Here is a 15,033-nt window from a genome sequence, read left to right as displayed (position 1 = left end):
CGAAGATGTGTAAATTGTCATTGTAAACAGCCTCTGTGCTAGCAGAGGGCAGAGTGACCAGTGTAGCTCCCAGTTAGAGGGGTCTTGGGGAACAACAGACCAGTGACTCTGAGTTCCATCCCTCCTATGACAGCAGAGTCATAAGACCACCGCACACACAGGGAAACCCAGAGCTAAAGGAAGCAGTCAACATCATTTCTATAAGGGACAATCCTGTCTCACCAGTCTGCTGGAAGTCCATGAGGGTGGTAACAAATGCATAGACAAACTGGAGATAAGGTATTTGGAATTTTTTGAAAGCTTTTGACGGTTTCTCAATAAAGGGTATGAAGATACTATGGCAATGTGGTATGGAGAAAAGGTCCTTTCATTATTTTAAAATGGAAAAGAAAGGTTAGGTCTCAGCAGAGACTTTTCAGGATGAAGAAAAAGCAGAAACAGAACCCTTAGGAATCACTTTTGTGTCTGGTATTACTGAATATCTTTACCAGAGGCCTGGAGAACGGGGTGTGTCATGGGATGCCTGGGTCTGCAGTCAATAGCGAGCTCATCTGTCTGGTGAAATGCTGAGCTGTAGGGGAAGAACTCCAGGAGAACTTAACAAAACTGAGGAAACAGGCAGAAATTTGCTTCACGAGCTTCACTGTACACAAAAGTGAGAGGATTTCTTGGGTAGAAGAGTTTAAACGCAGTGCTGGACTCACAACTGGCAGCCGCCACTCAAGAAAAAGCTCTTAGAGTCACCATTGACATTCCCCAAAAAGCTCAGCTCAGTGCGCAGTGGCAGCCAGGAAAATGGTGACTGTCCTCAGGGAGGCTACTGAGAAGAAGACCGAGGCACCATTTTCCTGCCCCAGCTTAATGCCCTCCACATCTGGGGTAGCATGTGTGGTTCTGGTCTTGGCATCTGAGGAAGGATACAGCAGGTTAGAAAAGGGCAGCCAACAGAGCCAAGGGCATCAGCTTCCTTAGGAGGAAAAACTGGAAAGCCAGGATTGCTCAGATGAAAGAGGAGATGGCAAGGGCGTGATCAAGACTTCTTTTGTGCTTTGTGAACTTATCTTTCGAAAAATGGAGGTGGGTGTTAAATCTGGTCAGCTGGCAGTGAGGAACTAACTGACTAAAGAGAAAAGCAATTGTTTCCAGGAAGCCAACGGCTTTGTTGATGGTGTAGGTAGTCCCCCAAAGGAACTTGTTGTCTCAGGGACCAGAACTATTCCTGTGATCTCATCCCACCCTGTGCCCAGGAGGCTCTGCAGATGGCTAAGCAACCTCCTCTGGTTTTGCTTTGTCACTCCTGAGCCAAGACCTGAACCAGTCCGTGGGTGTGGAGCAGAGCTGGAGGTTTTACTTGGGAAAATGCAGAGGTCCTGGGATCAGCAACAGAGCTGAAGTATTTCCATTAGAGCCACGCATTTGCTCCAGTCTTCTGGCCAACTTATTTTGAGTGCCTTTTGCCACTGTGTGGTTTGCAGTTGTGTCCCAAAGGAAAATAAATTGTATGCGTGCCCTTTATGCTCTTTATAGTGCATTAAAAAAGGGGGAACCCTTTGTTTTTAGTTTTCTTTCAAACAGGATTTTTTTGGTTGGCTTTGGATTTTTTTTTTTGCCTTGTTTTCTTTTACTGGTTAATGTCATCGTTCATCTTTCCTTTTTTGCTGTAGGACTTCTTAGATGGCTCACAGATGTGCACGGGAAATTCTCTCACTGGAAATTAAAAGGTAGCATGTTGAATCTTGAACACAAAATAATCTTCATTTGAAACTTGAGTGGTGTTGCTCAGGAAAGCAGACAGAAAAGAGATTTCACTGCATCTTGCTGCTTTGGTTTCCCTTTTCCCTGGAATTTTAAAAAGCTGCCTCCCAATACTTGCACAAGACCCAAAATAGGTTTTTTTACAATAACATCACAGCTCAGCTGGCAACATTCCTCAAAACAAGTCTTTCCTCATCCCATGCTTTCTTCAGCCCTTTGCTAAATGCAGTGGAACCTTCTAATCAACAAAACGTGTTTTTTCTTTTCCATCTTCTCATCCCATTTAAAACAGCTTGTTGCTCTGTTCAAGTATCTACTCATGCTGTTTACTGCAAAAAGCCAGACTGATTTGTAGACACATTTGCCTGGTTATCCCTATCTGCTGTTCTTCTCAGGATCCCCTTCAAGCCTGAGTTTCTCCACTCAAGCTTGTATTTGAGCTCCTAGATGTGACTCTGTCTCAGCTTTACAGGTCTAAGCAGCACAGTTTCTGCCACATCTACTCTACATACTGAGAATATTTGAGACCTTTTACCTTTCCTAATTTTTAAATCTTCCTGTTTCAGACGGGACATCCTCTTTTTAGCAGAAAGCAACGACTCTTGGGGACAGCCCTACACCATCCAAACCAGTAAAATAATATTCCCAACTATTTCTATGTGTGTAGCACGTAATATTTTCTTCATAATACATGGTAAGAAACACTTGGCTGGAATGTGAACTATTCACTGGGCACAGTGGCAAACATTCCCATACCTGCTGTCCCACTAAGTGCTTAATCGTGTTCCTGCAGAGAAGCTGCATGACAGTGCAGCAGAGAAAGGTGGCTGCGCATCAAGCTTATCAAGCATCTGTGGAAACTGTATCATGTTATTTTTATTAGTTTCTGACCTTGGTAAGCTGGGACTGACTGAATGCTCTGAGGGAGTTCAAAATGAGAACGGCTGAATCACAACAGACTCGCTGGAAAGATCGAAGGCAACTGCAAGCAGAAATCTGCATGAGTCATCCTAAAGAAAGAGGCCAGAGAAAAGGGTGGGTGTTCTTTGTACTGAAGTACATAGTGCTTCTGAGAACATGAACTTCTCAGGAGCTCCTGCTTTCCTATAGTGCTGTAATTCCAAAGGGAATCTACTGGTTTCTATGAACTGCTCTGGATACGGATAGGCTATGCTGGGAATATGTCTTACACTTAGACTGTCCTTAGACCTGCCTGGTTTTCGTTTGCTGCAGATCCATATATATGGGAAGGCAGCACCCCAGAACAAAGGCCCAGGGCTGAGCAGGGACAAATCTGTACCCAGAGACATTGTAGGACCATGGCTTCAGCTTCTTCCCCTGCAAAATCCCGAACATGCAGAGAAAAGGAGCTACTTTCCTTCGGTAGAAGCTGGAGCACAGCACCTCTGGCAGCAGAGCTGTGCCTTGCCCTCACATTACTGCTTTGCACAGCCTTCCTATCACGCTCTGTCCGATCAAGTCATGCTCTGTCTGACCAGTCATGCTGTTCACCCTTCTACACCTCCCACACTTGCCAGCGCATGCAGGAAAGAGAACTATCAGGAAAGAGGACTATGAAGAACTAGTTGGTTTGACAGGGATTGTTTGGTATTTTTGCGCAGATCAAGGGACTGGCAATGCCACGAAAGGTGCTGGTCTGAATATGTACATCAGCGGTGTCCCAGCATCCTCATGCTCTGACCACAGCTATATTTTTTGTAAAACTGGTGTCATCTAGTTCATAGTAAACAGCTGCCTGGTAAATACAGCCATCACCAAACCTTCGCTTGAAATCCCAGAAGGCAACTAGCTGTCCCATCCTCTACATATCCCATGGTTGTTTCTAGAAAAGCATGTGGTACACCCACCATCATCAAACCCGCTGCTCATGGCTGGTACAGAACGCTGTCCCTTCAACGTGCTGAGCTGCTGGTGAGGCAACTCCCATAAGTCCTTCTGTCAAAATGCACTGAGTGAGACTGGAAAGTTTAAATCATCTGTCAGCTTGATAATTTGGCTCCTTTTGATCCCGGAAGGTGAGGGACAGCCCAAACAAATACCTGCCCTAGCAGGCTGCCTCTGCATGGGGACTGAGCAGCCGACTGCTTGCTCACATTCTGCGAGTCCCTGAGCACTAAGCAGCATGTTTGAGGGACCCCTTCGCAGTGACCCTGAAAGCTTCCTCTGGCCAGGTTCTTCTGAAATTTTCCATTCAGGGCATCATTATCTACAAGATGTCGTGCTTCCACGGCATGGTCCAAGCAAGGATCTCATCTCAGCAGTGACCATCCAAGCCAGGAAGCAGCCAAAGCCTCAGCTTGGAGACGTGGTAAGAGAGCTTTTTTCCTGGGAGTCCAAGGATGCCCCACTGTGCCTACCATAAATGACAGGACATGCCCACCTACGGGCAGCTGCAGAAAGAGCCGAGGGCGCTCAGCCCACTGGCAGAACAGGCTCCCAGCCTGGCAGGGAGAAAACAAGGACAAAACCTGGCCAGTCTGTCAAAGCTTCTGGCAGGTTATACTCCCAAAAAGGTGGCTGTGGACGAATGTCAGCACATGCGGATACTGCCCCTCCTCTGAAGGAGCAGCTAGCAGGGGCTCAGATGGCAGAAACTGTCTGCCCCATCCCACACCACTGGCTCCTCCCATAGCTCACCTCCTCTTGGCCTGGCTTTGTTTTCTCAAGTTTGTTGCTTTTTCTGCTCTTTTTGTTTGTCATAGAAAGGGTGTCAGCACAACCATAAACCCTGTGTTATGTGTTCCCCTGTGGCAAGGCTCCTCCACATTCAAAGAAACAAAGTTAATCTATGTTTACTAGAAATATTCTAATTCCATCATGTGAAACCATCATCTTGGTGACTTTATTTCTGTGGCTAAGCATGAAAATGTTATGAAAATGTTTTTTTTCAGACTGGACCAAGGTCTATTTCAAGTCAAAGCCCCACAGTCAGACATTCTTGCATCCTACAACAGCGCTCTCTCAAGCCAACTCTGACAGGTCTAAGCTGGCTGTAGCTGTCCAGGGGATGGATGGAAAGGGCCCCTCCTGCTCATGCATCGTCCCCTTGCTTCTGAAAAGCAATGCACAGTGACAATCAGGGCTTTGATGGTTCAGTGCCTAAGAAGCATGTGAATGAGCGTGCAGCACTTCCAGGAAACTAGGGAGATCGGTCATTGCCCTTTTTAACACTCTATGATGTCCAGTGAAAATATATATGATAAGATGTATGCACCAACTGCCTCCATATAATCATTGGATTTACCTGCATGTTGCCACCAATCTTCAACAGTAGAAAAATATCTCCTGGAAGCTTTCTTCATTTCTATAACAGTTTCTCTGTATCTTGATGTGAAAATCTAGTGCCTGACTAGACCTGAGAACTATTTATCTGGCAGAAAGTTTCTCGTCATAGACTTATGGTATGAATACATTTTGGGGTATTATGGCATGCATCGTCCCAAACTAGTCCAGGAGATGTAACCAGGTGAACAAACAGAAGTGTAATTACATATTCCTGCACCTTCTGTACATGTAAATGTCCGATAGTATGTAAAAGTATGGGGCTTTCATGTATAAATATGATAAATGCAAAACCAAAGGTTATTCTCTGCAGAGAGCAGTGACAAATGAAGTGACGTGTATGTATGTGTACATGTATACATAGTGCCTTCCTGTTCCCGAGTGTGGTATTGCTGACTTGGAAAACTGAAAAACAGCAAGAAATTATTAGATTTCCTTAAAAATTAAGATTTTTTTTTTAAGTAAATATATAGTGAATTCTCTGTCTTCCACTTTTTCAACCTTCAGGTTTTTGCTCTGGGACATGTTATAGTTTCAAGCTTGAAAAAAAAAGCATTCTTGAAATTCCTATATAATCAAAACAGGGCTTGAAAAGACACCATTTGTCACGAGCCATACACTGAAGCTGTGAGAGCTGGCAGCAGTGACAGTATTACAATTAAGAATAACATTTTTTCCAGATAGGATAAACACCATTTGTCACTTCATAAGCTTTAGGATTTGAAAATGGAACTACAACTATTTCCTTTTCTCCTGCAGATGCAGATGATGTTGCTTCATCTTCTGACATCGCAACTATTAGTAGACATCATTAAATTATATTAAAAGCCTCCTCTCTTTCTGTTCCACTCCCTTATTTCCCAATTTCGACACTGTTTTCCTGAGCATTAATGTAGAAGCCACCCAAGTGCTTTACTACTGATAGGCTCTATCACTCTAGATTCAAAACATGCTATATGAGAAAAGAAAGATCAAGAAAGGATGACAGAGAAGTGTGTGGGAATACCTGAAGTTCTTAGTACCCATACTGGAAAAATCTGGTATTTGTTATGGCAGTATGTTTCAGAACTGTAGCTCTGGGAGCTGTATGACAGAGGTAAACTTGCAGCTAAATTGGATGCCTGGGTATCTTTTTGTTATGACAGTTGTACCCTGTGTAGAAATGCCAATAAGGCTGTTAGCTATTCATTCCATATGTCAGTGAACGGGAGAGGGATGTGACCGCATCCCGGGGGCAGCTGGCAATGCTTGCTGCAGCACTGCGGAGCACAGGAAACCTAGAAATGATCCCAGCTGGGATTTCCAGATATTCACGGTGCAGTAATCTGGTGCACATCACCCAGCAAAGCTGTGGGAGTTCTGTATATTTTATGATTTTAAACACCTTTGACAACCCATCAGCCAAAAGAAGGCCACTAAATGAAGCATAGCTGCAGGGCGCTGGATGGACTGTTGTTTTTCTCAGCAAAGTTAAAAAGGGATTTCTAATGACCACAGACAAATAAGTAATGCCTCTTGCTGCTGAGATGGCATAACAAGGTGTCCCCTAAGGGACACAGAGGAAAACCAGCCAAACAATCAGCCAGCAGCACTCCCTGTTGTTCTCATGTCTCTCTGAAATCCCTCTCCTGCTATCATGAGCCCTACCCTGAGCCTCAGGGGGATCTCCAGGCTCCCTGAGCTGTGGGGCTTCCCAATTTACCTCCTCAGTGACTGCGAGAGCTCTGTTTGCTGGTGTGCTCTGCTCCTGCCTGGGCTTTGGGCGCTGACAAGCTGCAATCTTTCCAACTGTTTCTCTTTTATTTGTCTTGATTTTGATTACTTTCTCCCCAAGCAGTGCCCTCCAAAGCAATGAGAGGCAGCCTGGGTGCAACTGGCCAGGCCAAAAGCCTCTCCCTGTTGCAAAGCTAGAGAAAATGCACATTCCTTTGCAGAGTCATCATGAGAGATGCACAGATTCCTTCTGCCCACCCCTGCCCTCACACTGGAAAAAGGTGCTGCCCTTGTTTGAGGAGAGAGGCACTGCTGGGCTGCTTCCCCCTACACTCCCACAGGGTCGCTGTCCTTTCTTGGCCCTAAGCTGGTGCCTGCGTTAGCCTGCACTTGATATTCCAGTGAAGAACAGTGAGTACCAGGTACTCAGTTCCTCTAAAGGAAGGTTAACTTAAAGGAAAACACTGCATTGAGTTCCTGAGAAAAGAACATCATGGAGCTCTCACTAGAAACAAAGCAACAACTTAGCAAGGGACAGATATCATGTTCCACGAACAAGATGGAAAGATGAAAAGTTGCTAGAAGCTGCTAAGTGAGATACCAGGAAAAGCTAAAGTAAATGCTGAACCACCTCATCTTAGCCTTGTGCATTACAATAGTCTTTCCCCACATCACCACACACGATGTCTTCACCAAGGCACTGGAACACCATGATGGGTGGCGAGACAAGTGCTGTGCCCAAGCTTCACCCCACGGTTCAAGGCCTGATTCCCTGCTCCACGGGCAGCCCCAACCTCTCCCTCTGCTCCAATCCGAGAAACAGCATCCTGAGGCAAAGACTTCTGCTTTATCCCCCCTATACCATCCCAGTTCTGAGGAAAATGGACCAGCCAGAAGGACAGACCTTTCAGCCTCCTCTGTTCCCAAAATACTTTATTTATAACCTTGAAACATTCTTTATAATCTTAAAACAGCCTGGGAACTTGGCATCTTCACTGTCTTTGATCCTCTGACATTCACTTCGGCTGCCTGCAGTTTCTAACCTAGGAAGGCTGGAAATTTCACGACAGAGCCTCTCCACACGCCTTGCCTTGGGGTTGAATCATCCCCAGTAAGATGATTTGCAAAGTAAAGCCTTCCTGACCTGAGCTCGTTTTTCAGCCGTTCTGCCTTGCCACACTACCTGGCCTCCCTGGGCTGCGAAAAGAGCACTCACATGCAGAAGTTTGTTCGTGATATGTAAGCTCAGAAACAGAAGAAATAACATTGACCTGCATGTATCAAGTGTGCTAGAAAGAAATCAGCATGCAAGAGGCACAGATGCCTTTTGCATGGGAGAAGAAAAGAGCATTGCAAGTCTTTTGATGTGTCTTAGTGAGCAAGCAGAGACATCAACAAAGAGGGAAAGATTTAGAAAAGCGTACTTGTAATAGCTGAACACGAAAGTGTCCAAAAGTGATTGTTTTGATGACTTTGGAGACGATATGCTTTGTGTTGTGCCTGACTTACCTGTCATTTCACATAGTGTGAAAACTTGAAAATAAGGCACAGTCGATATGTTCTGGAGAGGTAAACAGCTGCTTTGTTTCCCCATGTTAGCATCTTGCCTCGGATGAACTTTCTCCATTCTGCAGTCAAAGGAGGGAGGTTTCCATAGCCCTCAAGATGAGGATGGTTTAGGTTGTATTCAGGGCACTTCTGAGCCAGGAGAGAGGCAGAGGGATGAGAACAATCCTCCTCTTTTACCTGAAACCTTTCCGCTTGCCCTCCTGCAGTGAAAAATCTCAACAGCCATTATTACCCACCTCCCACTGGCTTTGCTATGACCCTGGTCCAGGAAGTCCTGGACAGCTGTTTAACCAACAAAGTCGAGCAAAGCAGAGACTGAAATGAAGGACTGTGACTAATTAAGATGTTATCTTGTGAGCACATTCAGATGAAAGTTCCTGGGAATAAAATACAGAAATCCTAAGTAGCTGTACAGGGGCTCTTTTCACCAGCCTTAAAGTACAGTACCACGCAATAACTCACAGCTGTGCATATTTGATCATCATCTAGCATCGGCTCATGCATTATTTACATCCTTATTACTGGCAGTGGAGTTGGGCAGAAATGACGGTAATATCTGTTACACCTGATGGGAGACAAAGCATTTTGCATAGTTCACACTTGTTGCAGAGCACAGCGCCTTTGCTGGGAGAGGAAGGCAGGAAAGGATGGGGTGGGAAAGCAACGGAGTTTGGAGAAGCTGAAAGCCCTCAGAAAACAGAAACATGGGAAGGGGGAACATGTCCCTGCCTGGAGGAGAGGGACCTGGGGGTGTTGGTTGACAGCCGACTGAATATGAGCCAGCAGTGTGCCCAGGTGGCCAAGAAGGCCAATGGCATCTTGGCTTGTATCAGGAACAGTGTGACCAGCAGGTCCAGGGAGGTTATTCTCCCTCTGTACTTGGCACTGGTGAGACCGCTCCTTGAATACTGTGTTCAGTTCTGGGCCCCTCACCACAAGAAGGATGTTGAGGCTCTGGAACAAGTCCAGAGAAGAGCAACAAAGCTGGTGAAGGGGCTGGAGAACAGGCCTTATGAGGAACGGCTGAGAGAGCTGGGGTTGTTTAGCCTGGAGAAGAGGAGGCTGAGGGGAGACCTCATTGCTCTCTACAACTACCTGAAAGGATGTTGTAGAGAGGAGGGTGCTGGCCTCTTCTCCCAAGTGACGGGGGACAGGACAAGAGGGAATGGCCTCAAGCTCCGCCAGGGGAGGTTTAGGCTGGACATTAGGAAAAAATTCTTCACAGAAAGGGTCATTGGGCATTGGAACAGGCTACCCAGGGAGGTGGTTGATTCACCTTCCCTGGAGGTGTTTAAGGCACGGGTGGACGAGTTGCTGAAGGGCATGGTTTAGTGTTTGATAGGAACAGTTGGACTCGATGATCCGGTGGGTCTCTTCCAACCTGGTTATTCTATGATTCTATGATTCTATGTTTTGGAGTGAATCATTAAGGTTGGAAAAGATCTCTAAGATCATCAAGTCCAAATCATTAAGGTTGGAAAAGATCTCTAAGATCATCAAGTCCAAATGTCAGGCCAACACCACCATGCCTGCTAAACCATGTCCTGAAGTGCCATGGTGAGAAAGAAAGAGGAGAGAGAGAAAGAGCGAGAGAGAGAGGAAGGGAGGGAGGGAAGGAGGGAGGAACAAATGAACGAACGAACGAACGAAGGAAACTCACTTAGTTTGCCTCTACACAGTGCTGCTGTCACTTAGCCTGGTTGTAAACATGGCTGGTGGCAGCTTTTGCATGGATGATGGCCCATGGGGATATGGATGGATGCCACCAATTACACTCCTGCAGAGCACTGTGCAGCTGATGGAAGCTGAAAATTTTCCCTCCTTCCCAGAGAGGTCAAGAACAAAACCATGAATATCTGCATTTTCTGTGCCTGAAACCCATTTTGGCTCCTGCAGTGCTGTCCCGGCAGTCTGGAAAAGATTATTTCTGCTGCCTTTAAACAGCCGCTCCAAAGTCCTTGCTGGACAGCAGGGACACCCTTCCCACAGAGGCTGCCAGGCAGGATGGTTTGGGCTCTGCTGGTGCCTCATGGTTATCACCAAAAGGATGTTCCAGGACCACATCCAGCTGCAGGCAGAAACAGGCAGGAAGCTAACACACAACCTCCCACACACCATCTGCTCTAAAAGTTGAAATCAAAACCCAAAACAGCAGCCCTTCAGTCAGCAACGTGGTTAAACCCAGGTCAGTTGAAGCCAAATTCTCCATTTAAATAAGCAGACCTCCAAGTATTACTTCTCTGACACATGTGGTAGCACCATGCTGGATCATCACATGTGAAAAGAAACAAGCCTTTCTTCTGTCCTGAACCCTAAGTCAGAGGCCACTTTTCTATGAATCATGGATCAGTCTGTCCAATTGTGTCTGATCCATATGGGTCATGAAATAGGAGTGCCACGTTGCAAAAGTCCTGTGTGCTGGCCTGGTTGCAGATGAGGAACATGAGGAAAGAGTCAGCAGTGCAAGGCTCACATCAGATCAAGTTCTTGTATACATGGAAGGCTTAGACTCAAGTGTGCTAGCAGCTGCAGCTGCCCGAGGCAGCCAAAATGCAAAGACAAGCAGAGCCTTTGTGGATCAAGGTCACAGGAAGAAAAAGGTCCAGGGCTGTGTCAAAGCACCCAGCCCATTTGGAGGACCTCTGACCAGTAGCATCCAGGGGAGGGATAGCTGCCTGTGTATGTAATTGCCAAGAGTTTTTGGGGGAAAACCCACAGCACAGCATGACTCTTGATGTCCAAATCAAAGCAGCTTTGTGGTCTAGAAAATGTGTCATTGGAGGGAGGGAAAAAAAAATTAATGGGACCCTCTTCCAGGAACATCCTAGCAGTAGCTAGGGGATGACATTCTTCGTATAGACATGTCGTGTGAGATTTGTATAACTCTAACTGTCCGCCTGGCAAATTGCCAGTGGGTTTGGGGAAAGAGCGTGCAGTGCGTTACGGACCAAAACTGAGCTGGTGTACAGAGGGTGGGATTATAGGCTACATCACATTGCAGCTAGTTCCCCCTTCCAGGGCTTCCCCCTTCCAGGGCTTCCCCCTTCCAGGGCATCTGGACAGTCTTGCCTGTTCTTGTATCTTCTCTAGTGTCTTAATTTTGATTTTGGAAAAATCTAAGGAGGCATAGCTTCAGTTTTCTGGGAGTTTCCCTTGCAAGGTAGACTTGCACAGAATGGCTGTTGGAAAGCTCTTTGTATTCCACCCCTCCCTCCCCAGGTTTTTCTGCGCAGGGGTAAGGTACAGATGTACATCAAGCATGTGCTGCTTGGAGACAATCCTGCACTTGAAACCTTCATCTGAGCCACCTGATTTGCCCTGGCTCCAACATGTAACTGATGTAAGCAGTAGGATGAGCCTGGTGTGAGGAAATATGTTTGCTAGCACGTTTTATCCATCCAATTGTCCACAGATGCTTAGCGAGTCCCAGGAAGGCAGCACTGAGGCCAGGCAGCTCAGGCTTCATCTGTGATTGCTTCCTGCAAGCTGCAATCATGAGAGCTACAGACAGAAGGACTATTGCCCCACCAGAAACACAAGCAGGAGGAGGGACCTTCCTGACATGATTTTAGTTCAAACCATCTCAGGATCCATGAGTGCTATGGGAATCACAATTCATGGGCTAAACCCTGAAGGCCTTGATCAGTATTTCTTCTGGAATTGAAAAGCATTTGTGGAAGCCATGCAAAAGCATTATCTGGCAAAACACTTTGAGACCAGGTGTCCTGCTGTCCCTCAGCAGGTGTCCAGCACTACTAAAGCCTCCTTGCTTTACGAAGCACAGAAGGGAGGAGGATTCTCTGCCCTGAGGAATTCACAGCCTAAGAGGTGTCACCATGAGCACGGGCAGTCTTTTAGTTTTGTAGTGGATTAGTTTCCATTAATCTTGTAGTGGATTAGTCTTCATTAATCTTTGTGTCTTTTGTCACTTTGCCGTTTTTTGAAACAAATTGTTTGAAAACAATTTCCAGTGTCTCTGTGAATCCCTTTAGAAACCTGAGGTAAAAGATCACTCTTCAATGTTCACTGGTGAGACCTGACAGGTGTGATATCAGGGCAGCTTCAGAGGAGTTCATGCTCTAGGGCTCATAAGCTGATGGCAGACGCTGACGGGGGCTACATTTCTCAACCCTACCAGCAGGGTGGAGGGAGATCTGCGAAAGAACAGGCATATGATTCCTTGCATTAAAACAGATGATTAAGTACTACATGGTCTAGTACTGTGTGTGTTCTGGCAGTGCCTGCTGAACACAGTGAAAGCAGAGGGTCCCATGGTGCTCAGTGCAGGCACTCAGCTCCCCCATCATTTCTTACAGAACATGGCAAGAGGTCAAAAAGAAAGACGTTTCTTCTGCTCAGTATTTATCATTAGGGCTGAGGCTTATTCAAGGACTCCCTGTCCTCCCCTCCCCAACAGGCTGAGGTCAAATGAGAACACAAATCTCACTGATAAGATTTTCAAAACATGCCAATTGAATGTCAGATATGATTAATAAGGAAGATAATAGTGATGTGATAGGTCATGGGGAGGGGACTGATAAACCAGTTGTAAAAATGAATAATGCATTAAAGGAGGCAGCAGACCCAAGCCAGAATGAGGAGGTTAACACTGCAGAGCAAAAGTCAGATCTGGGTACTGATGCAGGAAACTTTACTGTGAGATGACCAGTCACTGTGAGAGGGCTTGGAATATCTGCAGGGAAGTCACCCTCTTACAGCATCCAAATGGTCTGGGGATAACTTCAAAACACCTGTGATTTCATTGCACTGACATGCTGCATGGTATTCCCTGGTACACCAGTTTTCAGCCTGGACATCTACCTAGCTGGATTCTCTCTGAGCAGTGGTAGGAGGTGCCCCTAAAGAGTTTAGTTCTACAACACTGTCATGCAGCAGACTAGAGATATAGCAGAGAGAGGAAATCCCTACATGATCACCATTTGCAGGATTACAAGGACAACTACATGGGCCACAGCTTTCCCATTCTTATTAGCACCAGCTGCTGCAGCATACATGCTCCAGGTCACCCAGGAACGGCCATACGGCTCCTGTCACTCACATTACAGTTGTTTTCAGTCCTACACATGTTTGCACAAGAAAAGGCTGGAAGCTGAGGTGGAGGAGGAAGGGAAAGGCTAGGCACAGGCTACTGCACTGCACTATCAAAGGGAGTAGGTGAAGGGCAGGACAGGCTTTACAATGCCCTTTCAGCCATCCCAAAGCACCTTTCAGCAAACTTGAGAGGTGATGTAGTAGGAGTGAAGAGCAGATCACCTGTACCTCAGAAGAAAGCAAGGCAGAGGGAGGAACTCTCACTTTCCTGGCTCATGATGTCTTGCTTGCACCGCTTCTGAGACAGTAGGCCACTTTGCCCCCATCTCAGACTCATTTATTGCCTTGGGTTCCAGTTTTAGGGTACTCCCTACCTCGGGCACTTGCTTGGCATGCTCTGGCTCTCCCTTCCCAGCCTCACTGATGCCTTCCTCTTGCCCAGCACACCTGCATCCAGGACCTGCTCATCTCCACAGAGCCGCTCTCACCACCTTGGCTGAGCTGAGGGAAAAGCAGCGGAGAACGCAAGTGCTTTGCAGCCACGAGAGAGTGTTTCTATGTAAACTGTCAGTATAGCAAGTTGTATTGACACACAAGCCTGGCACAAATGCAGGAAGCTGTGAACTACTCACAATGTAATTCCAGGCAAGCATAAGTTGACAGTGGGAGCTGAGGCCATGGTAAGGGAGCAGGTTTCCGGCCATCAACAGCAGAAATTTGGGTTAAATTTCTATGCCAACACAGCTTTCGTTTTAATTTAAAGCTCTCTCTTATCTTTCTGCCTTCCCACTTTGTCCCAAACATGCTTTTACCTACCTACTGGAGGCTTGCTGCCAGTGAATGAGATGAAAAAAATATTTTTCTTGCACTGTCACAAAGTCCCGTTCTGAGGCAACTGCAAGTATGGAATTTTCCAGGTGGTTGTGATAAGCAGCCCATGTGTACAGAAAAATAAACAGTATGGCTTTTAGCTGGTGCTAGAACTGCTCTGGATTATTTCCGCAACACCTGTACAGGCCCTTAACCAAAGCCTCTGGCTGCCTCCAAGTGAAACAGGGGATTCAGTGCTAACAAGATAACCATATGCTGAGCTGAGCACTTAGAAAGCGTCAGCAAACAATATTGGAGTTGTTGGGATATTTAGAAGTGTCTCAAGCAGCTGCAGGCAGCTAAAGTACATAAAAGGCAATAGCAATTAATCCACAGTGGTCCACACCAGAGAGATAACGCACACAAACTGGAGAAGCAGGAGCCTAAATGTCATGCTCCTGGCCTATTTCTGAAGTCCACAACACAGATTTCCAGTTCCTTGCCAGACATAATAGAAAGAAAATGTGTAATTATTTATGGCAAGGAAGTCGGGTAACCATCACCAAATAATACTTGTAATTCCAAAGGTCAGCTCCTGAAGACTTCAGTTTGGCGCTCAGCCCTTCTGATAAATGAGCCCAGAGAACACCAAGGCAAACCTTAAACCCCACATCACAGGCCCAAGCCACTGATCCATGGGAATCCATGTGTGCGCCTCTACAGTTATGTTCAAGACACGCAGGAAGTAAAATAGGGCTCTCTGAGCTCTGTCCGTCCTGTGATGTGTGTCCCCACACATTCTGTGATGAGAAACCTTGATTCAGTGCTGCT

This window comes from Phaenicophaeus curvirostris, chromosome 3 (genome assembly GCF_032191515.1).
Source record: "Phaenicophaeus curvirostris isolate KB17595 chromosome 3, BPBGC_Pcur_1.0, whole genome shotgun sequence".
Lineage (NCBI taxonomy): Eukaryota > Metazoa > Chordata > Aves > Cuculiformes > Cuculidae > Phaenicophaeus > Phaenicophaeus curvirostris.
This window is presented reverse-complemented; position numbering follows the sequence as displayed.